General features: G+C 41.9%; 1 protein-coding gene across 3 annotated transcripts in view; it reads right to left on the reverse strand.

Annotated features, from left to right (window-relative positions):
* Positions 1-25148, reverse strand: part of RBM47 (RNA binding motif protein 47) — a 147374-nt gene that overhangs the window by 45804 nt on the left and 76422 nt on the right. Inside the window, exon 1 of one of the 3 annotated variants that reach the window (XM_026508780.4) lies at positions 21776-23463. The exons of 1 other annotated variant lie outside the window; for it this stretch is intronic. The gene's annotated coding sequence lies outside the window, so the exon portion shown is untranslated. Of the gene's footprint in view, positions 1-21775; positions 23464-25148 lie in introns of those variants that run through there. One more of the 3 variants, XM_026508779.4, reaches the window with a different exon arrangement.

Raw genomic sequence — 25148 nt, forward strand, 5'->3', positions numbered from 1 at the left:
CAACGAAGACATATAACAAGATGGAATCATCACCCTTCCCCTGTCTAATTTTCACTGAAATTCATCACCTCCATCTGTAATAAAATAATGGTAGCTAACTCCTCTCTATAGCCCTTGTCATACACCAGGCACTGTTCTAAGTGTTTCACATACATTAACACATATAGTCCTATAAATATATTTTGAGGTTAGGGACTAGTATTATCCCCATTGTACAGATGAGAAAACCAAGACACAAGAAATAAAGTAACTTGCCCAAGACAGACAAGCTGGCAGCAGTGGAGTGAGGATTTGAACCCACGCACTCTGGCTTGTAGGGATCACACTTTTTTCCGCCTCTGGATAAATAGATAGTATTCCTCCCTCCCTCCCTCCCTCCCTCCCTCTCTTCTTTCCTTCTTCCTAATCACCTGCCCCTCTATCTACCCACACATCCTTCACCCTGCTGCTCTGACCCTGACAGTGACAGGCATTTCTGTACTTAAGAGGAAAATGCTTTGGAACTTTGGAGACGGTATCTCTGAAGCCAGGGGAAGAAACTTTAATACTCGGTGAGCGAAACCGCAACTTATAAAAGCCACAGAATCTCATTTAAATCTAAAGACAATCCTCTTTGCATTTTCTCCCTAAACTCTTCCTCTGACCTAGGCAGCATTCTTCATTAACACATAGAAACCTGCCAGATTTTATAGTGATCTCTTCCTGACCCTGTAACATAGCAAATTGTGGTGTCTTGTAAGCTAAGAAATGATCTGTCTTTACCCTATATATCCTGTGGTCATGGTCACAGACTTTTTCTTTTTAAAAGAGGAAGTTCAGAATAAACATTGAATGTGGGTGGAAAGGAGATACCTATTACAAAGTCATAAATAACGTGTAAAATCCAAGCCCTGTGTTTATCTTTTGCTAGAGAAAAGCCAGTTATATTAAGTCATGATGTAAAAAGTAGATTTCCTCCCGTTTAGAATGTGCAGTCAGGTTAACAAGTGCTCAGGAAGTGTGTGGTTTTGCCAAGTATTATGTGAGTTTTGCTCTTTAATAATTACTGGAGTTTTAATAATTTCCTCCAAATTACCGCAGAAATCCCCTACCATTCTGGATTCACCGAGTACTATGCTTTTCCATTTCAACAGGTATTTCCTGAGCACTTTCAATAAAACTCCAAGATGGGCTCAAGTACTGGGGGGTGGAGGGTTGCGGGGGGGTGGGAACTGCAGTCAAAGACCCTGATGTGGTCTCTATTAACTAAGACCTGATGTGGTCTCTATTAACTAAGAAAGAGCTAACCATCTTTTGAATGTCATGTGTATATGTATGTTAGGGGGAGGGGCACAGAAAAATGCAATGAGAGAGAAGGAAGCAGGATTAGGAGGAACAGAGGGGCCTATTGCTTAGGGTGGCCGGGGAAGTCCTTTCTCCCCCGGGCAGAGACCTGATGGAGTAAGGAACAAACAGTCTGAAGAGAGAAAGCACTCCAGAAGAAGGAAGGAAGGGCTACAGAAGGGTAACAACTTTGGGGTATCTGAAGAGCAAGAAAGGGGCAACGGCTGATGACACAGGGTGAGCAAAGCAGGCAAGGGTCACGTGAGGACTCTGGGTTCTATTGGACCGAATGGAGGATTCTAAGCAGAGAAGCAACGTGATCTGATTTTTCTTTCCTTAACATCACTCTGGCGTGGAGAAGAGATCACGGGTGAGCCAAGGAGGAAGCAGAGGGACAGGCTGGAGACTGTTCTGGTCCTCCAGGAATGGGATGACAGTGGTTTACACTAGAGTGGTAAGCCTGCAGTGGTAAGAAGAGAAGCTGACCTTGAGTCATATCCTACAGGCAGAGCGGACAGAACTGGCTAACGGACGACCTGGATGATAGCAGGGGCCAGGACGACGAACGTTTTTCCAGCCCGAGCAATGGCAGGGGCCAGGATGACGAACATTTTTCCAGCCTGAGCAATCAAGAAAAGGGTCGTGCCATACTACCATCTCAGTAACATGGGGCAAAACCTTTTTTATGGCATGGCATCCACTCATAAGCAGTAAAGACACAAATATATAGTGAGTGCCATTAATCAACAGGCAGCATATTGGAATATTATTTTTAAAAATCTAGGTTTTAGCCAACCAGCGCCCTCAGTCCTTAACTTCGCTGCTTAATATATTGGGCATGAACTCTGCAGTCCTCTCTGTTTCTAGTTTTCTCTGGCACTTTTATGGTTCTTTAATTCAAAAGAATGTATGTACTATGGGAAACGGACCGCAGGGCCAAGAAACAAAAAAATACACAAAATAGTCTCAGTGACCTCCGTTATTTAAAGCAATAAACCACAAATTTAAGAAACACACTGGGTAGGTGGGTGGGGAGAGGAGGTATACAAAAGGTCCATATTCTGGAAACTCTGCCAAACTTCAGGGAAATAAAGACTTGCATTAAAAAGCACCTGCCTAGAAAATTCTCGGGAAGCTCCCAAGGCCTATGGAAGATGGAGTTGGGGGACTAATGAGTGGGTACTCCTCTCATTCTCCAGTTCCAAGGCCTCCTTCTCCGGCGCCCACCATCTGGCCTTCAATTCCACCTGACTCCCCCCTCCTTAGTGTTCTGCTCTTTGATTATTCCATACTCTTTCTCTCTTGGGCTTCATGACCCAGTTCTTACGTAGCTCCACTCATGACTATCATCTGTTTTTGTAGATTTTCCATGACTGACTTCTCTTCCCTCTGTCCGCCAACACTGACTGCGACCTACCATTTTCTTCCCTCGTCCTACATCCCCTCCTCACAATCACATCACTTGACCCTTGCTTTCCATTTTTCATTTAAAAAGAAAATGCTACAATCTATCCAGATGTCCCATTTGGCTAACAATAGGAAGTATGCCAATTAACTTATATATCGTATATGCAAGATATGTATTTTTTTAATCTCTCACTTCTATAAATTAAAATGACTCTTAAACCCAACAAAATGTTCAACCCCATTGGTAAGCAAATAAATGTAAATTAAGGAAAAATAAAATAAACAATATCACTTTTAACCAATAAAATAAGCAGATATTTCTAGCATGGTGCTACTACATCACTCTTCAGTAATCCAAGTGTCAATTGATCAAAACTTTTAAAAAAAATAATAGTTTATAATCTACATGAAAAGCCTTGAGAATGTTCATTGTCTTCACTTAGCAATGTCATTAAGAATTTATCCTAAAGAAAGAATAAAAAATGAAGTTTACACACAAAGATGTTTATCTCAGAATTCTTTATAATAAATTTAGGAACTACCCAATGCTTGACCCGGAAGTGATTAAATAAAAAAATTATATTATATTGCAATCACAACTAAAGATTATATTAATTATGCAGTTACTAAAAAATATATTTATGAAGAATTTTAGTGTCATGACTAAAGGTTTATGACATGTGGGTTTAAGAAAACAGACAGTATGGATAAGTGAATGTACAGCACACTCTCAGCTGAAACTAGGGAAATGAAAGCTAGACACATAACAAAATATTGACAGTGGTTTGTCTCTCGCTAGTAAGAGTATTGAATATGGATGATTTAAAATTTTCTTTTTATGTACTTCTGTATTTTAACATTATACACACATACATTTATGTTATATATCTTTGATATATATAACTTTGATCATCAGAAAAATTTAAATGGTTTGATCAAACAAATCTCTTTGTTCTAGCCCATTCTCCCCTTTTCAGCCCATCATTAAGTTCTGCCAATTTTTTTCCTTTCCTTTCTCACTGATTTTGCTCAGCACTAACCATGCACAACCTCCCACCTCCACCCTTCTGCTTCCCTCCCTGACAATCACTTTCTCTGCTGACCATCCTGAGAGCAGAAGCAAGAACTGTCTACCTGAAGTATGGCTGGGATCATGTTACCCCCATGAAGGGAATTTGATGTGATCCTTGGTCATCCATAACACTCCAAGCTTTTGATCATGAACTGCAAATCTTTGGTTAACTTCTGACTACAACCCACTGCATAATTTCCCTTTGTTCCTCTCAACCTCCATAGACATACACCCACACACAAAATCCCCAAGACTACCTTTCTACGAACTTCTCTAATATATCCTTGTTTTCTTTCCTCACTCTTCTCTAGAATTATCTAGGAAGGCTTCTTATCCAGGTATCTACTGTTTTCCAAACAACTTTGCTCCCACACTGCTTCCTCATCCCTTTTTTATATACATACACTAAGCAACTGGATGTTTGTCATTTGCAATCAGACTTGCAAAATGGAAAGAAATTCCTGTTCTAGCACAACATTGCCTAAAGAGCAAATTCTCCTAGCGTACATAAACTATAATTCCACTTTCGAAAATCAAAAACTTGAACACAAAATTTAAGATCATCTCTTATGAGAAATGAGATACACCAAGAGCCAGGTTTTTTGTTTGCTTACAAAGCTGTCATCTGCTTGCATGACAAGATGGTAGTTCCTTATGAAGTATATCTAAGGCATTTGCTTTCAATCTCTATCCCCTGCCCAGTGCAGACACGCAGAAATTCGCCAGTCTGGGTGCTCAAGAATCATTCCTCACAAAAATTCCGAACTATTGGTAAAATATTTTTGACTTACAACATGGAAAACTTTATTAAAAGATCATTGTGAAACACAGCACTCACAGCTCAATCTCTTTAGCTGTTTGGTGAACAACTATGGAAAACAGGAAGAAGGAAAGTCACATGAACAGTTGTTGTCTCTGAGTGGTAAAAACATGCACTTGGCTGCCTCTTCAGACCTCCTACCATATTTGCTTCAGCCTTCTGATGTGAAATCCACCTGAGTCCCTGACACCTCACTGCTTTGACAAACATCTCATTTCTCCAGCTCTGTTTTACAAACAAGGAAAGCAAAGAAATGGCCATGGAGCAGCTGAACGTAGCATGTTTCGGACATGCCGACACTGAAATGACCAGTTCCTGATTTCCAAGTGAAACCACGGTAAGAACTGTATGAGAATCACTCTGATCTGAAGTGTTAATAAAAATGACAGTGTCAGTCGTGACTCCTGATAGTCACTCAGATGGACAAATTTTTTAATTGAGAAAACACATTGCTGTGGAAACCTACTCTTGCGAAGAGGAAGTGGATACATGCCTCAAACATACAAACACATGATTTACAGTCACAGCTTATTACATTTGTTAGGAATGGCTGTCAACGAATGCATTTATTGGAAGTAAAACTATAAAACAATAATAATGGTTAACTGAAAAAAAAAAAAGAATACCATTAATAGTACTCAGTTCTCTTCCAGAAATGAGCAAGGAAAAATTATGATATAAGAAATCTCCATACTAGACTCCTTATGTGCACAGATACGTGTGCCAGAAGACAAATCAGTTAATAATTGACCCTGAGCTGGAGGATTAAACAGCTAAACATAATAGCTCAAGCTGAAACTAATAATTTATCTAAATTTCAAACTGAACTAAAAACTGATCTCATTACTTTTCTTTCTACCAAGAACTGAATATTAAATGGAATTTAGAAGTATTTATTAAGATGAAATCAGAGACAGACTACAAATGGAGTGGGTTACAACATATATAATGAAGAATCAATCTCCTTCAACTGCAGGAGCTACAAGTCCATAAGAAAATATAACCCAATAAATATGAGCAAAGATATGAACAGGCAGCTTACAAAAAAAATTATATGGCCAATAAACATAAAAATATGTTCAACTTTATTCAAACTGAACTTTGTTCCATTAAATAAATGGAAATCTAAACAATGAACACGGATTTGGGTCCATTTTGTACCCCAGAAATTTATGCCAAGTACATCTTTAAGAGCTCACTGGAGTGGAAGGGTCCTAAGATCTTAAGAGCCACCAGGAATTATTCCCTGCTCCCCACCCCCCCACCAAGAGGGAAATATACCAGGAGCAACGTTGGAACAGTCAAGATTCATTTATTAGCTCTTTTACACCATAGTGGAGCTTTTACCAAGGATTAGCAGATGCAACTGAATGATACAAAAAAAGAAAACAATAAATCAGTGTCTTAAGAACTGAGATGTTCCTTATGGTCTCTACCATCTGATGATATGAGTGATTTCACCTCTGTATCATCTATTTCCTTCCTATCCAAAATGCAGTGCCCAAATTTGATAAATAATAAATATACTCTCTCTCTCTCTTTCTCACATACACACACACACACACACACACCTTTACATCTGCCTCAGTGTGTGCAGCTTATCTTGATATCTTGGCACCCTGATAATTATTTAATGTGCTAGTGATCTCTGCTGGTCTAAAAGTTTTGGAAAACAACAGACAGCCAATAAAATTTACTGACTGATAATTTTAGAGCTGAAAAATGCATTTAACCTGACAATTCTCAACACTATATTCTCAGCAGATCATAGAAACTTCTCTTGTATTTTTAAGTGTTTAAGAACCCAAAACCTGGAGGGGCGCCTGGGTGGCTCAGTCGGTTAAGTGTCCGACTCTTGATTTCAGCTCAGGTCATGATCTCAGGGTTGTGAGATTGAGCTCCTTGGGCTCTGTGCTAAGCATGGAGCCTGCTTAGGATTCTCTCTCTTCCTCTTCCTCTGCATCCCTCCGCTCCCCACATACACACTCACTTGCTCTCTCTCTAAAGTGTTGTAGTTATTTAAAAAAAAGAAAGAAAGAAAGAAAGAAAGAAACAAAACCCTGGAGAAGTATTTGTGCTGCTGATCCCTGGCCACTCTAACTGTCTAATTTAGAACCTGCAGCCAGCCAGTCTCCTGAGCACCCCGTGTGCCCCATGTGCCCCATCTGTCATGTTCTCGTATAATTACTTGTAAGCATGGCTACACAAAGAACAAGCTCCATGTATTCATACTAAATTCAGTCTTCCAAAAAAACTACCTACTTTCATCTGTCGTTGGATAAAATTCATCTTCTTGATATATATACAGTTTAAAAAGCTGATTATCAATTTGTAGGCTCATGAGTTATTTTTTTCACTTTTTCTCAATGTATAGCCTAGCATTTTCTCATTTTTCTTCACCTACAGGGAGAGAGAAAAGAAGAATCCACATCCTTTCTACTATTTAGTGATGCTCTTGATAAAAAGGTTTAATGGGAAAAGACAGAAAGAAAGGGACAGAGAGGGAGGGAGGGAGAATACCGAGTAACTGAATACTGGTTGTATGGATTCTACTAATTAGATATTGGGAAAAATCCCTTTAGAACATTTTATTTCTTCTTCCTATGGCTAAAATGGAAATAATTATTTCTCCATAACAATCTCAGAGATGCTGTGAGGGGAAAAATATATAGTATGAATGAAAACGTTCTGCATTTTCAGGGAAAGAATATATATTATTAAAATAATGCTTGCCTATTGTTTTAATAGTAAATATGAATACTTATATTCAAGTGGTTAACAACCTAAAACTATTATCTAGCTATAGTTAATAAAATATTTGTATTAAAATACTACTTTTCTTGAAGGTTTGAGGATAATCTCAGTTAATACTATTTATAAATAACTAGAGGTTGGTTATATTTTCATTTTCTAGGATGCTAACTGAAAGTTTCATAGTGAGGATTGATCCATACCTTTTTTCTTCTAGTAAAATTAATGGCCATTCTTTGGCTGAAGAATTAGACTAGCAATGTATGTATTTTTTTTAATCCCTGAAAAATGCTTGTTAGACACAGAAACAGGGGGCGCCTGGGTGGCTCAGTGGGTTACGCATTGGCCTTTGGCTCAGGTCACGATCCCAGGGTCCTGGGATTGAGCCCCGCATCGGGCTCCCTGCTCTCCGGGGAGTCTGCTTCTCCCTCTGCCTGCTGCTCCCCCTGCTTGTGCTCTTTCCCTCCCTCTCTGACAAATAACATCTTTAGACACCTGAACAGCAGCCACAGCACATGCCTTGAGGCTGCAATGAGAACACACTGCCCCCATGGAGCTCAGGTAACAGGACTTAATACTAAGCTCCTCTGGGGAGCTGAGAGAAGGGCACTTCTATCCCCACCTCAAGAGGAGAACTTAGAGTACTAGCAAACCTAAATTTGAATTTTTCAGTGATACCATTTTCATAATTTCTGGTACTCCCATCCTGAGCTTGCTTCCAACTTGTTCAGGAAAATGCATTCCCTGCCTTTGTTCTTATATCATCATGATGATCTGCGTGGAGTCAAGCCTGCAATCTTTCTGAGAAGGAAAAATCTCTTGCTTGAAGTAACACCCCGAGCTGCCACAGCCCAGGAGGAAATGTGTCTCAGCACCTGGCAGCAAATGCAGGTGAGGGCCATCCCGGTAGCCTCGCGGGTGAGGTCACGGATGACCGGCAAAGCAGCAGCAGCTAATGGAAACACCACTCCAGGCTCTGTAGCTACTTGCCATGGTGTCGGCCCGGCCTAGGCCCGTGTGACCTGACAGCAACATCAACCAAGGGAGAACAGCTGACCCTCACTGAGCATGGGCCGCGTACCGACCGAGCTAAGGACTTCGCACGTAGCTCAGCTAACCCTCGCCACAACAGTATGAAGTAGTAACCTAACCTCCTTTACGCTGATTTTACACCTGTGGGAACTGACGTTTACAGAACGGAAACAGCTGTCCCAAATCTCACAGCCGCTAAGTGGCAGAGACAGAATTCGCAACCAGGCGGCCAGACTCCGGAGCCCGGCTTTGAGCCCCAAACCGCAGTGCCACATGGACTCCACCAGGGAGAAGTCGCTGCTTCATCAGCTGTCCTGTGTACTCGCCTCACGGATTCAGTGGCCTTGTCACTCTATCCCCACAGGGGACGTCAGCTCCAGCACTGGTCATTCACACTTACAAATTGTCTTGCGAGATGAAGAATGAAGACAGTAGTTCAAAGGCAGTAAACAACCTAACCTCCCACTTTAAAAAAGAAGTGCCAACAAAATCTGAAACGGTGTAAGAATGGAAATCAGTAAGAATAAAGATTCAAATGGAAGTAAAGGAAATGGGGAATAGAAAAAGAACAAAGAAAATCCACGAAACCAGAAGTTGGTTCTTTTGAAAAGATCGACAACATCGGCAAACCTTTAGTTAGAATGACTAAGAAAATAAAAAGACTCAACTTAGCAAACTCAGAAATAAGAGAGACATCACTACAGGCATACCTCGGCGATACTGCGGGTTCAGATCACCACCACCACAGTAAAGCGAGTATCGCAGTAAAGCGAGTCAAATGAATTTTTTGGTTTCCCAGTGCATATAAAAGTCATGTTTATGCTATACTGTAGTCTCTTAAGTGTGCAATAGCATTATGTCTGAGAAAACAATGTACATATCTTAATTTAAATATACTTTATTGCTAAAACATGCTAATCATTATCTGAGTTTTCATTGAGTCATAATTTTTTGCTGGTGGAGGTCTTGCCTCGATGTCGACGGCTGCTGACTGATCAGGGTGGGGGTTGCTGAAGGCTGGGGAGGCTGTGTCCATTTCTTAAAATAAGACAATGAAGTTTGCCACATCGATGGACTCTTCCTTTCATTTGAACACTAAGAGGTCACTGCAGTATTATTTACTGGCCTAGCTTCAATATTGTGTCTCAGGAAATAGGGAGGCCCAAGGAAAGGGCGAGAGATGGGGAACAGCCAGTCAGCGAAGCAGTCAGAACACACACCACATTTATCAACTAAGTTTGCTACCTTATATGGGTGTGGCTCAGGGTGCCCCAAAATAATTACCATAGTAACATCAAAGATCCCTGATCACAGATCACCGTGACAAATGTAAGGACAAAGTCTGACATATTGCAAGAATTACCAAAATGTGACACAAAGAGACATGAAGTCAGCAAATGGTGTTGGAAAAATGGTGTTGACAGAACTCCTACAACTCAAAAGACACAAATAACCCAATTAGAGGATAGGCAAAGGATCTGAATTAAACATTGCTTCAAAGAAGGTATACAAATAACCACAAATCACATGAAAAATGTCCAACATAATTAGCCAACAGGGAAATGCAAACTAAAACCCCAGTGAGATACCACTTCACAGCCACTAGGATGGCTATAAAAAAAAAAAAGTGGGGGGGATAACAAGGGTTGGCATGGATGGGAAAAAACTGGAACCCTCACATACAGCTGGTGGGAATGTAAAATGGTGCAGCCACTTTAGAAAACTGCCTGGCAATTCCTCAGGTTGAACACAGAGTCACCATATGACCCAGCAATTCTACCCCTAAATATATACGAGAGAAATGAATACTTGTGACCACACAAAAATCTGTGCACGAATAATCCTAGCGGCATTATAACAGCCCCAAAGCAGAGACAGCGCAAATGTCCACCAACCGATGAATAAATAAATTCATAAATAAAATGTGATCTATTCGCGCGACAGAATACTATTCAGCACTGAAAAGGAATGAAGTATTGATACTTTCTACAACATGGATGAACCCTGAAAACATTAAATTAAGTGAAGGAAGTGAGTCACAAAGACCACATATTGTATTGATTCCATTTACATGAAAGGTTCATAATGGGCAAATCTATGAAGACAAAAAAATAGGTTAGTGGTTGTATAGGCTGGTATGGGGGGCAGGAGCTAAAGAGGTGGGGAAAAAAGCGGAAGTGACTGGTAATGGGTACCGGGGATTTGTCAGGGAGGGGATGGAATGTTCTAAAATTGATTATAATGATGCTTACACAACACTGTGAACACACTAAAACCAGATGAATTGTACACTTTAAATAGGGGAATTATATGATATGTGAATTTTATCCCGAATAAAGCTGTTCAGAAAAGAAAGACCGACCATGCTTGTCACTGTGGAAATATGGCAAACGCTGCCACGCACCATGCCCCCTTCAGAAAGATGTATTTCAGAAGCTCACCCCAGATTTCTCCCATTCCAACCATCGTAGCCAAGAAACAAAACCTGGGCATGCAGCTGTGGTAACCACGATGTTCATGTTACATGATATCCCCTATTTCATTTCCAACTAGAACTTCAGGTAAAATCGCACCACACAGAATAAAATTACGGAGGAGGTTAGGATGACGGTATTTTTATGCCCTGGTGGATGGCTTAGTACTCCAGCTCTATGTTATTCTCATAGGGAATAGCTTTCCAAGAACATGCTTTCTCTCTGGTCCCCACTCACTCAGCACTCCCTCTGGGACCAAAGTCCCCGATGGTGCCTGCGTGAGCACGTGGGTGTGTGCTTTGTTGGAGAGGGGAGTGTGGGGTCAGAGCACTGCTAAACTGAGCAATGTATAATTAACCTCCCTTCCCAGCCTCAGGAAATGATGATTTTCCTTCCCCTTCTATCTTCCTCCTGGATCATCTTCATCATTCCAGCCAATCCTGCTTTCTAATATCCCAGAATGGTTTAGGAGAAAGAAAACAAGCTTTAGAGTGTTGCAGACAAGAGGGCGAAAACTAACCTTACCACTTTCCAATTAGTAACCTTAGGCAAGCCTCAGATGTCAAATTTGTAAAATGAAGATCACATAGTCTCCAAATTGTTAAAAACTGTTTGTCGGGGCACCTGGGTGTCTCAGTCCGTTAAGCATCCAACCCTGGAGCTCAGCTCAGGTCTTGAACCCAGGGCCATGAGTTCAAGCCCCACGGTGGGCTCCATGCCCGTGTGGAGCCTACTTTAAAAAAAAACTTTTTTTTCTCTAGATTTCCACTATGAGCTGGGTACTGAGAATACACACATAAGTAAAACACAGACTCAGTAGCTGGAAAACTCATGGTCTAGTAGGAGACATAGAAATATACACAAAGGGACGCCTGGGTGGCTCAGTCAGTTAAGCATCTGCCTTCAGCTCAGGTCATGATCCCAGGGTCCTGGAATCGAACTCCCGCATCGGGCTCCCTGCTCAGCGGGGAGCTTGCTTCTCCCTCTGCCTGCTGCTCCCCATGCTTGTGCTCTCTCTCTGACAAATAAATAAATCTTTAAAAAAAAAAAAAAAGAAATATACACAAATAATTATTACCAGGCAGTGTGAGAAATGCCATGATAGTATCATGAAGGAGGGAGTGATTAATTCTCCTAACGGTGGAAAAGGAGGAAGAAGGCTTTTTGGTGTGGCTGTGAGACTTCAGCAAGACAATGTGTCCACAGAACCCTTGCACATAGCAGATGCTCAGAGAGTGTGAAGTTCTTTCCCCACTAAGGGCCCTAGGAATTTAGAAGAAAAAAATAGGTTTTGTCAAGAAGTAAAAAACTGGACAGGACTGTTTTCTACTCTGGCCAGGGTATTATCAAGGGCTAATTTAACTAAAGAAAGCTGGGCCTCATTTTTTTATTTCTTCCTGCCCAAAATATAATACCTAGAAAGATATCAATTATAATACACTTATATCATAACAAATAAATGCAGATGTCCTGGGGTGAATACTGCGTATTTTAACCTATTAATTCTAACTTTGCCAAATTAGAACATCCAGTAAAATGTTCAAAAAAAATTCTTGACTCTTCCTTCAATTATTAGATGCATATTTACTGACCCCCTATCATGTGGCACCAGGCAACAGAGACATAAAATTGAATTTACAACAAGCTTACAAATGACTGTGGCAGATAAAACAAATCCTTAACAATTGTAATATAGGGCAGAACAACACGTTGTTTTTATTCACCCACAATAATTGCTCAGGAGGTTTACTTGCTCTTGAAACAAAGCAGAGAAATAATGCTGATAATAATGGGTTCTTCCTGACCAGACCTGTACTTCTATTCTAATTTCGAGAACTAGATATTTGCAAATGGGCTTCCCTTGGGTGAAAAAAAGACATGATAGTTTCTCAATAGAGACAAATCAAGTACTCAGTGTTCTCAGGGCAAAATCTTGCTGAAATGATAAAACCTCCACTGGTTATCAAGAGGCTTAGCTGTGCAGATAAACAACCTTGAGGGTGAGTAAATCTACGGTAGTACAAGGAACATGGTGTAACCCAACTCTGGAGTCTGTGGCATAAGATGTGGGGACGCCTGAACCGTGAAACATCTGCAGTGAGGACACAGCCAATGCCTCCTCTGTCCTGCCCAAATGTAAGGACACTATAAGCCTGAAACTGCCAAAAAATGAAACCAACGCAGAGAACAACAGAGAGATCGAGAGAGAAAAACAATCTGATGACCTATTCTGAACCCTTTGATCCTGTCAGGTGCCACCCTTTGGAATTATTAGTTAAGTAAATCTAGGTATACACAGAACTTCACATATAGAATTTAGTTTGATATATTTGTTTGTTGATTGATTCCTGACGCTCTTGGGGATTGGAATTCTGTCACTTGCAACCAAGAGGGTCCCCATTAACAAAGGGTCTCCTGCACTGCTCATCCTCAGTGTATCTTATTATGTGACCAAGAAGGTGACGTGGTAATCCCACCTGACCCATCCACTCTTTCCACGCCTTTTTCCAGTTTAGGAAACGTACTCTCCAGGTGCCAGGAAAAGCTGCCATTTTCCCTCCTTAATTCCTTCAGTAGAATTTTAGTCTATGCCTCTTCACCCTTATTGAAGAGGGCAGTTCATCATTTTGGGTCTAACGGAAGAATGGTGTTAATCTCATGTATCTTTGAAGAGAAGTGCTAGAATTCAAACAGAAAAAATGACAAAGGACATTCTGATAAAAGAGGACTTCTCCTAGAAGTTCCTTATTTTTAACTTCTGAAAAGTGGTCAGATCTCTTTCTCTCTCTCTCTGTAGTAGAATCTTACAGAAAATTCTCATGTTCGTGGAGAGAGCCTTTTTGCAATGACTACACCTGAATGGCACTGAAGGGCAGCCCCTCAAAGGCCGGTCTGGGGTCTGTCTGCTGCCCCGAGCAGTGGTAACTGGGATTGCTCAAAGAACTCGCAAACAATTGATCATCCTCACTTCTCCCGTGACCTTCATTTTATCTGCCTTCTCCTGCTTCCCTCTCAGAAAAAGACAAGAGTGTCGATAAGAATAAAGAACAAGACCTATGGGGAGGCAACTCTGACAGGAAACCACGGAAAACCCATTAAGGGAATTTCTGAGCAGGGCTGAGCCGGATCAGCAGCTGTGTGGGCTAAGCAGCCGCTCGCCCATAAATCCGCTGTGCACAGTGCCAAGCAAGGCTACCAGCAGGAAGGATGGTTTCCAAACACTCACTCAGTCTACACTATTATATACCAATCTCGGTGGGAGAACTAAAACAAATGAAAAACAAAAACACCGCCACAGCTAGAATTTTGGGAGGGTCCTGGGCGTTCCTAGTTTTTTTTAAAGCTCCTGCAGCTGATTCTAGTATGTAGCCAAGGTCAAAAACCACTGGTTTATACATCTCCAAAGAAACTCTTTCTCCAACCATGTCAATTGTTCTGCGTGGTTTGGGCTATAACCAAAATGGCTACTAACAAAGCCTAGGGTGTTCTCCTTTCTTCTCCACAAGCAGATGATTAAGGTGTCACTTACGAAGTCTTGACTGAGTAGTAGCCTGAACTAAGCACCTTACATACATCATCTCTAATCTTTACAACTACCCTGGAAAACGGTACCATTCCCATTTTTAGCACAAGAAATAGAGACGTGAAGAGGGAAAGGAATTTACCCAACACTGCACAGCAAGTGGCACAGGCAGATCTGTATCCAAGCTTGCCCTCTCTCCACTATAAGACAGCCCCTCATCACTGAGTATCTTTACTCCTGGCTTTACTTTTTTTTCTTTTCTCTCTCTCTCTCTCTCTCTTTTTTTTTTTTTTTGCTTTTGACACAATCCAAAGTTGATATCCTACAACATCCAACCCATACACAATATGCCATTTAAAAACTAGTGAGACTCAGAGAAATACTTACAAATTCAAAACAAGCTTCCTTCATTTTACATTATCAACTGTTAATGCTTATCATTTTTTAAAAATTCTCCAATTCTAGAAAGCAGAGACAAATGTCAAGAGCTGTTACCAGCCTACCTTCAAAACCCTAAGGGCATTTACAATGTGAAGTTACTTCATTGAGCAAGTTAGTTTTGCTCAGTTTGGTAAATATACAATTGGTTTGGGTCACATAATCAGTGAATCTATTAGTAAAGGGCACCAGGACACCTGTAATCAAACACCGATGCTCCTTTAAATTCCCTTTCCTAAAAAAAAATACCGGTAAATCTGGGAATTCACCCTTAGGGATTGCAGGAAAGCAAACTATAGTGCAACACTCTATTAAAATTGATTAGTTTGACAGTTGGTATGATATGATAGCTTCTAATTGCTAGAAAACATAAGGCAGGTTTTCACTTTTTTTTTTTTTTTAAGATTTTATTTATTTATTTGACAGAGAGAGAGAGACAGCCAGCGAGAGTGGGAACACAAGCAGGGGGAGTGGGAGAGGAAGAAGCAGGCTCCCAGCAGAGGAGCCCAATGTGGGACTTGATTCCGGAACGCCGGGATCATGCCCTGAGCCGAAGGCAGATGCTTAACAACTGAGCCACCCAGGCGCCCCAGGTTTTCACTTCTAACACAATGTATGAATGTGACTGTGATTTGGTACATTTATACAAACCAGGGACATTGCAATTAGCTTCAGATAAGTCCGATTCAGTTAGTTTATAGTTCTCTATGGCATTACCATCTCACACCTTATGCTAACAGTAGGTACTCAATAAATACTTGTTGAATGGATATATAAATAAGCAGGGAGGGTGGCAGTGCAAAATGGGGGGAAAGGCGACCCCACCTGGACTCATCTCCGTTCCAGACAGCTGCCCTTTCTCCATCAGAGGGTTCCACAGTCTCACTGATGGCTAGGACCCCCGGTACACATGGCCTGACCCCATGGCAACCTAGTCTGCTTTTCCTACAACTCCAAGGGTTAAAACATAATAATTTTTAAACTGAGTCCAACCAAAGACATGTTTTTGTTCAGTTCTAAAAGAAAATGCCCGAGGCTCCTGGGTGGCTCAGTTAAGCGTCCGATTCTTGGTTTTGGCTCAGATCATGATCTCAGGGTCATGAGATTGAGCCGTGCATCAAGCCCTTCGTTGGGCTCTGCGATCAGCATGGAGTCTGCTTGACACTTTCTTGTCTTCTCCCTCTGTTCCTCCCCCTGCTCTCCCTCTCGCAAATAAATGAATAAATCTCAAAAAAAAAAAAAAAAAGGTTACAAAAAAAAGAAAGAAAGTAAATGCCCATTTGTCAGAAGGGTGCGTTGAAGTGAGTTAAGATCCATCAACAACTTGTTTTAGGGCTCCTGCGCGTCAATTATAACAGAAGATAATTCAAAGACATTTTCTTCTGAAGGGAGGTAGGATGGCATGCAGAACTGAATGTGCTTTGGGGTCAGACTAATCTGAGTGTGAAGGCAGACTCCAGCATTTACTAAATGACGTGTCTTTGTTCAAGGCCCACGAGCCCTCTGTGCCTCAGTTTCCCCACTTGTAAAAGGGATTAATGAGTCTGAGCTAGCAGAGCTGTTGTAAGATTGGGGATTATGTTCAAATCTCTGATGACTGCTCTCAAGTATCCCGCATGAAAGGGGCTGTCCATTAAATGTGAGAATAATAAAGCAAGGAATCTGGGCATCTACAGCTCTTTCTAGAAGTGACTGAGACACTATCATGGTGTTTCTTTTTCTTCCCTGGGGCAAGGGTGCCTTGCCGAAAGGATGACCTGACTGCACGGAGGCACCTATCATCTTAATGCAAAGTTAAAAACCTAACCGCTCTCAGCCACAACTAAAAGAAAGTGTATGTAAAGGGCGTCTTGCCTCCTTTTGTTCTTCTAAGTGAAGGACATTCTGAGCAAATCTCCAGTAACTTTTGAAGTAAGAATGGAATATTTGTGAATGCATGTATTTGTAGGATAGGACATGGAGGAAGGAAATTTGGAAACTTTATTCATCTCCAACATACTCAGTTGAATCAGAGACTTTGACACCCACGAGATCAGCACGCAGAGCCCTGTGTGAGTTAGCAAGTAAAGCACTTCTAACCCCATTTTGAAAGACATGAACTTTGTCTCCCAGGAAATTTCTCAGCAAGTCTGACTTGAAACTCACCTACCTTTCTTATGGTGACTGAATGTTTCTTTATGCATAAATATTAAAACCTGATCTTAAAAAAAAACCCTCAAAAGTTGCTATATGCAGATTTTAGAATGCACCATGAGCATTTGAAAATAAAAACTATTCATAAGGGAAAAAATGTATTCAAAACAAAGGTGAGAATGAAAAATACACAAGAGAGCCCTTTTTGAAAACGAAACAAACTTTGAGGGGGGAAAGACAGAGAAAATGACCTAAGAGAAGTCAGGTGAGTGGCCAGCTTTCCAACAGGAGATACACAGCCCGCCCTATTGCACGAAAGCCAAGTCTTCAATAACGAGATGGCACATCGGGCGTGGTCTCTGCCAGGACGGGGCTGCCCCCAGGTAATCAACAATGTGCGTGTTCAGTTCAGACCAACTGTGAGGTCATGAAACTTTTCTCCAGCTCAGTTTCCTCATCTGTGCAAAAGTGGCGGTCGTCTCCCAGGATGATGGAGTCAGTTAAGTAAACAGCCCATGCAGAGCACTTAACAAACAGACTCCCCGAAACAGACTTTTCTCTCTCCACCCCTTTCGGGTGATAACATTTCCACCCCACCCTTTCTGAGATCCCTTCACTCAAATGCACTGGAGCACACACGGAATGATTTTCAGCCCATATAGCCATGTTTTTAATTCCCCCCAAATGCATTAAATGGTGGTCCATTCTCACAACAGAATCCTATGCGGTGGTGAGGAAATACAGCCCAGCTGCGTGGAACAATGGGGACGAATGCCCCAGACATAATACTGAATGGAAGATGCCAGATACAGAAGAGCACATACGATCCCACTTTTATGAAGTTCAAGAACAGCCAAAGCTAATCGACAGTGAAAGAAATTAAAATAATGGCGATCTTGAGCCACGGGGTTGACAGAGGAGAAGCACAAAGGAGCCTTCTGGACCCTGAAAATGTTCTGTACCGTGATCTGAGTGTTGGCTACACAGGTGCATAGACGTGTAAAAACTCATCAAGCTGTAAGTGGGGTGCATTTTACTGCCTTTGTTATACCTCAATAATTAATGTTTAAAATATTTTTTAAAGATTTTATTTTTTAAGTAATCTCTACACCCAACATGGGGCTCAAACCCTTAACTTCAAGATCAAGAGTTGCCTGCTCCACTGACCGAGCCAGCCAGGTGCCCCTAAAGTAATATTTTTTCAAAGCATTTATTGGACGTAAGCTTATCATAGGGCAGTTTCTCTCTTCCCTGGAAGAGTCTTGCAGGCTCATTTTACATTTACATGGGTGATAAATGTATTCACTGGTACCTCTGTCATGGTAGAAATATGGAATTACTGATCTATGAAATTTTACAAATAACTGAATTTATCCACTTAGGCAAGAAAACCAGTACTTTCTTGGATGAAAATCTTTATAAAATGATTTGTAGTCCTCGCTATTGTTTTAAACAGACACGACTCGGCACATTCCTCTTGGTGAGCCAAGGTTATCCTTAGAAACTTACATGGTCAAGCTAGGCTGAGATTAAGTAATAACTTCAGGGGCCACTGCTTCTACACCGATGGCAGGAGTCTCTGCCCCTTCCCTGGTATCTGGGGCTATTTCTTACTGTCCCCTGCCTGTCCCTGAGGATCCCGATCTTCTCATTTGCTTTCTTTCATGCATTTATTCACACAGTTGGTACCTGTTTTTTGAATGCTTAGTATGTACTAAGCCCTGGAGATTAACTGTAGCGGATAAGACATTCATGATCCATGACCTAAGAGAACTTACATTTCAGCAATGGAGTCAAGTATAAAATAAATGTGACGACTATCTTAAACAGGGAAGTATAGGACCTAATTTAGGAGGTCCAGAGTGACATTTAAGAACTGAGAGAGGAAAAACAAGCCAAGAGTGAGACCTTAGTAAGTATCAGCTAAATTAATGAATGTATACGCCAACAGAGAAGCCGGAGTTCTCAATTACTGTGCACTGAGAAGCTAGGAATTTCACCAAAAGATGCCGAAATCAAGAGTCAAAGGGTAGGGGCGCCTGGGTGGCACAGCGGTTGGGCGTCTGCCTTCGGCTCAGGGCGTGATCCCGGCGTTATGGGATCGAGCCCCACATCGGGCTCCTCCGCTATGAGCCTGCTTCTTCCTCTCCCTCTCCCCCTGCTTGTGTTCCCTCTCTCGCTGGCTGTCTCTCTCTCTGTAGAATAAATAAATAAAATCTTTAAAAAAAAAAAGAGTCAAAGGGTACTGAGTGAGGCCCTGATGAATTTAATGCAGTGAGGACTGTTTTTTGCTTGAAGACACTTAATTACTGGACAAGTGAAGAATTTTTACTCATTGCTCAACTAACCTATACATATTCAGTTTTCATGTTACCAAAACAAAACCAGCCCCAAATAGCCCAAATCTTTTTTTTTTTTAAAGATTTTATTTATTTATTTGAGAGAGAGAGAAAGCATGTGAGGGAGGAGGATCAGAGGGAGAAGCAGACTCCCCACTGAGCAGGGAGCCCGATTTGGGACTCAATCCCGGGATCCAGGGTCATGACCTGAGCTGAAGGCAGTCGTTTAACCAACTGAGCCACCCAGGCACCCCAGCCCAAATCTTTACAATGATTCCTTTGGCTTGCCTGCCAAAGTTCTGACCCCTAGCTCCTATGAATGTGACTTTTCTGGTATAGTCACCCAAAATCGTCTCGAAAGGTAGTTGTCACCCACGCACACTTCTGTGTGACAGCTCTGTCCAAGCAAGCCAAAACAGTCCCAATTCCTCGGGCTTTATTGGATGTTGCAACCTGCCACCTAATTTAGGGCCTGTTATTGTCCCTGAAGAGTTCACCTTAATGACTTATTACAAATCAAGAACTTGCATGCTAAGGGATAGAAGGACGGGATAACAACACCCTTTGTGGAGAGACTACATAATGATATACCTTTTAAAAGCCAACCTGATCCAGAAGCACTATTACCATGTCACACATAATAGCAGCCACGTTTACAGTGACAGAGATATGAGCCAATTTATTCAGGGCTTAATCTGATGTATGAGTTGACCCATCAACAAACGATCATGTAACTGTAAGAACTCCCAGAAAGAGGCACAAATGTAGCCTTTGGTGATCATAGTTCCTTACAATTCTGGGTAGGTCTTTGGGACTCAAAACCTGAAACAACTAAACAAAGGAACTACACCAAACAAGGATTTTCCCAGTGAACTAAAGGGAAACAAGGAATGACAAGTATCTGGAAATGGTACATTTTTAGACTTTTTCTCAGAGTCTTTCGGTTCGCCTGATAAGATTCGAAACAACTTCACCAATCTAGTTTAGATACAGTGGAATGAATGCATGAGCTCCTTCACTGGTGGGGGTCTATGTAGATTTTTCTGGCATCACAGCTGGGCGGAAGTTTCACAGACTCTTACGCATCTAAGTGCAACTATGGGACAGACGAGTAGAGAGCTAGCATTCTTCCCTGTTTTGGAATCTTAAAAGAATGGTAAGAAAAAGTTAAACCACTTGCTGAAAGTTACATAAACTTTCAGCCGTCAGGGCAGTGAAACAACTCACCGCTAAACCCGATTTTCTGATACGTGTACACAAATAATCAAATCTGCTATCCCTCGAGTGAACTCGAGGTCTTTCAGATTTAGACCTATTTGCCTAAATACACAAAGACACAGTGAAGTTTTCCCTATGGAGGAAGTTCTCTCTAATTTTGAAACAATCATTTCTTCCAGCCATTTTGCAATGACTGGGCACTTGTCAGAAGAATGGCTGTTGGCTTCTTACTGCCAGTGTCACTGGGCAAAAATGTCAAGTCACATTTTTTCCTTCATAATTAGTGGGCTCTTCACTTTAGTACCGTCTTCATACTTATGTCTCCCACTACATGGGTAAACGGACCAAAGATCCCATGTTGGTTATACTGTATGTATTATACTGAGATTCCTTTCCCCAAGAACTGGGCATTACAGAGATCTTTCACAGCTAATCTTTTTCTAGATTTCTCCTATTTATTGTTTGGGTTTTAGTCACTAATAACATGGTTGCAGGTATCTGTATCCAGGAAACCATTATTACAATTGATCAAATGTTAAATATTCGGTTAAGGCTCTAGGTTTATCATATGTACTCACCTTATTTTTTTTTTTTTACAAAAAAAAAAAAAAAAAGCTAGAATATAAATACTCAGTATTTCCAAGAAGTATTTAGTCATTAGTTTTCCAAAAATGATCTACGAACAGTACACAGTCATTCCTAGGGACTGTGTTCTAAAAACACAGATTTGAGGAAAAGAAGCAGTCTTACAAGCTGACCTTTACTTTGGTTTCTTGTCAAAATTCAACAGAAAAGGTGGGGAAGAAAGAAAGCTTAAAAGTATTTTCATGAAACCAGAACCACTGTTTAGCAAAAGCTGTTCATGGCATGAGTCACGGGGCACACCGAAGTACAAGTCACAAGGTTACAGGTCGCCTCCTAGAAACACCACACCTGGTTCCGAAATCCTTGCTAAAGCAAATGCTAACATTTGATTCAGAGAGCTGGAAAAGCTCAAGCCCGGGAAGATTTCACCTCACTCTCCATGACACCCAAGTCCCTCGAGCAAAACCGAAAACAATGTTTGACCGAAAGTGAAGATTACAGTGATCCGGGACTCCGAGCCACTGAAAAACAGTTTGCAAAGACACGATTTTTGCCCCCCTCCTCCCCTCCCTACTCCCGTCCCTTCGGGCAAAGGCAACCCAAATTCTATGTAATCTGAAATTTTAAATATTTATAAATACGAAAGTACGAAAGAAGTACCTGCCAAGCACCTGGAGCTCTCTTTCCCCTGCTTCTCTCCTCCCACACTCTGGCAACGGAATGCCCTTCAAAACCATGGCTCAGTGCTTTTGGTAAATGTTTTACGAGACACTAAACAGCCTTGTGTCCCACCCTCAGAGCAAACACCATTGAGAGAACACAGTATAATGGTTGCAAAGATACTGTGTGATGTACAATAATGCAAATGAACAGGCAGGCTCTATTTCCACACTTCCCCTTAAGGGGGAAATAAATTCCAAACTTGGAGGGGGGCGGGGGTAAGCTAGCAGGAAGGGCTTGCTGAAATAAACCTGGACACCAGAAGCATTACAAGGGGGTGTGTGTGTGTGTGTGTGTGTGTGTGTGTGTGTGTTAAAGCCGCATTAGGATAAGCCATTGTTCTAACACAAGCGAGTCTTGGCTTGCTAAACTGAAAAAGTGTCAAAGGCAAGAGCTAATAAAGGGTAGAGTTCACCAGTGAGCCTGTAGACACAGTAGCAACTACACATTTACCACCTATTTCTATTTATTAGAGAAAATGCAACTTGAAAATCTTTCCTAAACCATCTTGCACAATAAACAAAACATACTCCCCGTTTTCTATATTCCTCAAGTAATTCATAGCTAAAAACCAACTGCTCCAAACCAGAAGTTTTGCATTCCATTCAAGTTAACAATTACAACTGGAGGATAACAGAAACTTGCTGGCACTGAATTGTTAGCATACCCAGAATGTCAGGTGCCTCTTGGTACCACCAGGGTTAACACGATAAAGAGAAGGTGCTCAGGGATCATCTGCCTAGTTTTACTGACACTCCGTACGGAGACTGCTGGAATCCGGAGTCCGTGTGGGCAGCACGCACCTACCTGTTCTTGGAGCTCCGAGTAGGACAGTCAGAAATGACAAAGTAGAATTATTTAGCAACTGTCAAGCCTACGCGTTAAAAGGAGACCAAGGCTGTCTAGAGGAGGAAAAAAAATTAACTTTGGCTCTGAAATCACACACAGCTAGGTTAGGCAAATAAGAAAAGCCATTCTCTTATCCCCATTGTATACCCCAGTCTCTAGGAATATTCAAAGTTTGCATTTCATACTTTTAGGACGTCTAGTGGGTAGAAAGAAAACCGAACACAGAACTGAGATCATGGCTTTTCTATAGACCAGCTGTGTGACCTTGAGCAAATCATTTAACCTCTCTGAGCCTGTTTCTTCATCTAGGTAATAAAAAAATCTAGAACCAGGAAATATATCCCAAAGTACTGACAGCTCTCCCAATCTGAGAGCCTAGACAACAGCAAAGGGCAGTTCTTTACATTTTCAGAACTTAAGGTCTTCAAATCTTAAAGGCTGTTGCAATTTATTTTGTCCCCCTACCTTATGTATATACGTCCCATTCTATTTTCAGTTTCCTAATATTACAGATGCCTCAGGTTAGTGCTATGACTAAGGGCAACTGACTTCACTTCTCTTTGGTCTGACTAATCTACCTTGGGTGGGTGTCCTAAATGGTGGTTTATCTGCCTCCCAAGGGCAACCTTGAGGGGCCTCCCAGCCCTCAGCCAGAGCTGTCCTGTCCTTCCGTTTTCACATTTCCTCTCTTCATGAATCCACCTTCCCTTGAACACATCCAGCTACCTGCCTTGTAAAGTCTTATCCTGTCCTCACCTTCCCTTTCCTTCCCTCTTGCTTTTTTCTCATTTTCTTTCTTTTCTTCCCTCCTTCCCTCCCTGCCTCGCCCCTACCCCAACCCCCCCCTCCCTGGCCCTGAGAGGGAGGATGGGGATGTTGTAGAGAACATTCACTCTCCTCATCCTATTTCTTCCATTATTTTATGTGTCATATCAAACACCCCGTGAGGGAAGGAAGTCAGATGTTTTTACCATCCAGATTCTACTGACAAGAGCCCTGAGATCCAGAGACTCAGCTGGTCTCAGGCCAACTGCTGATGGCACCCTGCAGCTCGGCTTTCCTCACAGGTCAGGGCTTCCCTGCTGCTGCTATAGGGGGGCCGACGCACAGTGGCAGATGCCCCTCAGCACCCCAAAGTCCCCACCTGGTCTAGTCGGTTCTTCCTGCCCATTGTGCCTATTTCCCCCTTGGATCACTCATCTCCTTGTCTCCTTCCTTCTTCCCTCTTGGCTGGTCAACCTCTTACTCTGCTTTTAAGGTCTATCTCACTGAACCCCTATAACCACTTCTGATTATTGCTATCCCCACGTGCTTTTCTTTAGGCAAACCCAACAGGAGCAAATCTCCAAAGTGACAAGGCTGTAAGTCTGGGGGATAATTATTCACTTCCTAGGAGACCTTCCTTACTAGGGCTCCTTTTGGGTCATGTGGCCCATGCCACCATGCACCCCACTATGTGTATGTCACCTGTCTTCTAGAGCGCCGAACACCCATCTCTGCACCCAGGCATGGAGTCCGGGGCTTAGTGTTAAGGAACATATTGGAATTTTGATGAAAAAAAAAAAAGTAAAGACACATTATCTAAATCTAAAGCAGGGCCTGAACGGAGAACACTTCAGGTAGAAGCGGAGACCTGAGTTTGGGTTTTAATGTCCTTGCTTTGCACTTTTTTTTTCTTCTTGGATTCCAATAAGGATAAGAAAAGTGGGTTATAAAGACAAGATAGCATATAAACTAACCACCAAACTCTGCCACGAAACAAGCATCATTTACTAAATGTCTGCAGTGACCCGGCCCGTGACATATGTTACCTCATTTACAGTCATCAGACAGGAAGAGACGGGTTCAGAGAGACTGGCCCTGGGCAGGCAGCTGATAGAAGACCGAACTGAACACAGAGCAGATCTCCATCCTCACTCTTCGCCTGAGCTGTCCTCGTGCCACAAGCACACCGCAGCCTGCCCGCTCCAAGGACGTGACTATTGTCCCCAACAAGAGCCACCTTGCTGGTGTCTTCTGCCACTCTGTGCTCAGAACCTGCTTGACCCTGTTCTTCTACTCCACTGCTGCTCCTTGGCCTCCCCACCCCCCTCCCTCCACCTTTTCTTCTTATCCCAAAGACAATGTGTCCTGTCCACTTTGCAATCTACTGCAAACTCTAATAGAGGGGCCCTCATTTGACCACAAAACCTAACCAAACAGACAGTTTGGGTTGTCCCACCTCAGGAGGCCTTTTATATTCATTTCTTCTGTGGCTTCATATTTGATATGTGACTTCAGACACTGCAGGCTGGGTTAAAACACCCTGTGCGATATACAGCACTTGGTGTGCTATTGTGTTCAAATATTATATTTTATGCTGCCTAGAGACCAAAATCTGTGTTCCTGAGAAAGAACGACGCCTTCTCCAAAATACAAACGTCTCATAATAACACTTCCCCATTTCCAGCCATCCACTTTCAAG

The sequence above is a fragment of the Ursus arctos genome, unplaced genomic scaffold (assembly GCF_023065955.2).
Source record: "Ursus arctos isolate Adak ecotype North America unplaced genomic scaffold, UrsArc2.0 scaffold_9, whole genome shotgun sequence".
NCBI lineage: Eukaryota > Metazoa > Chordata > Mammalia > Carnivora > Ursidae > Ursus > Ursus arctos.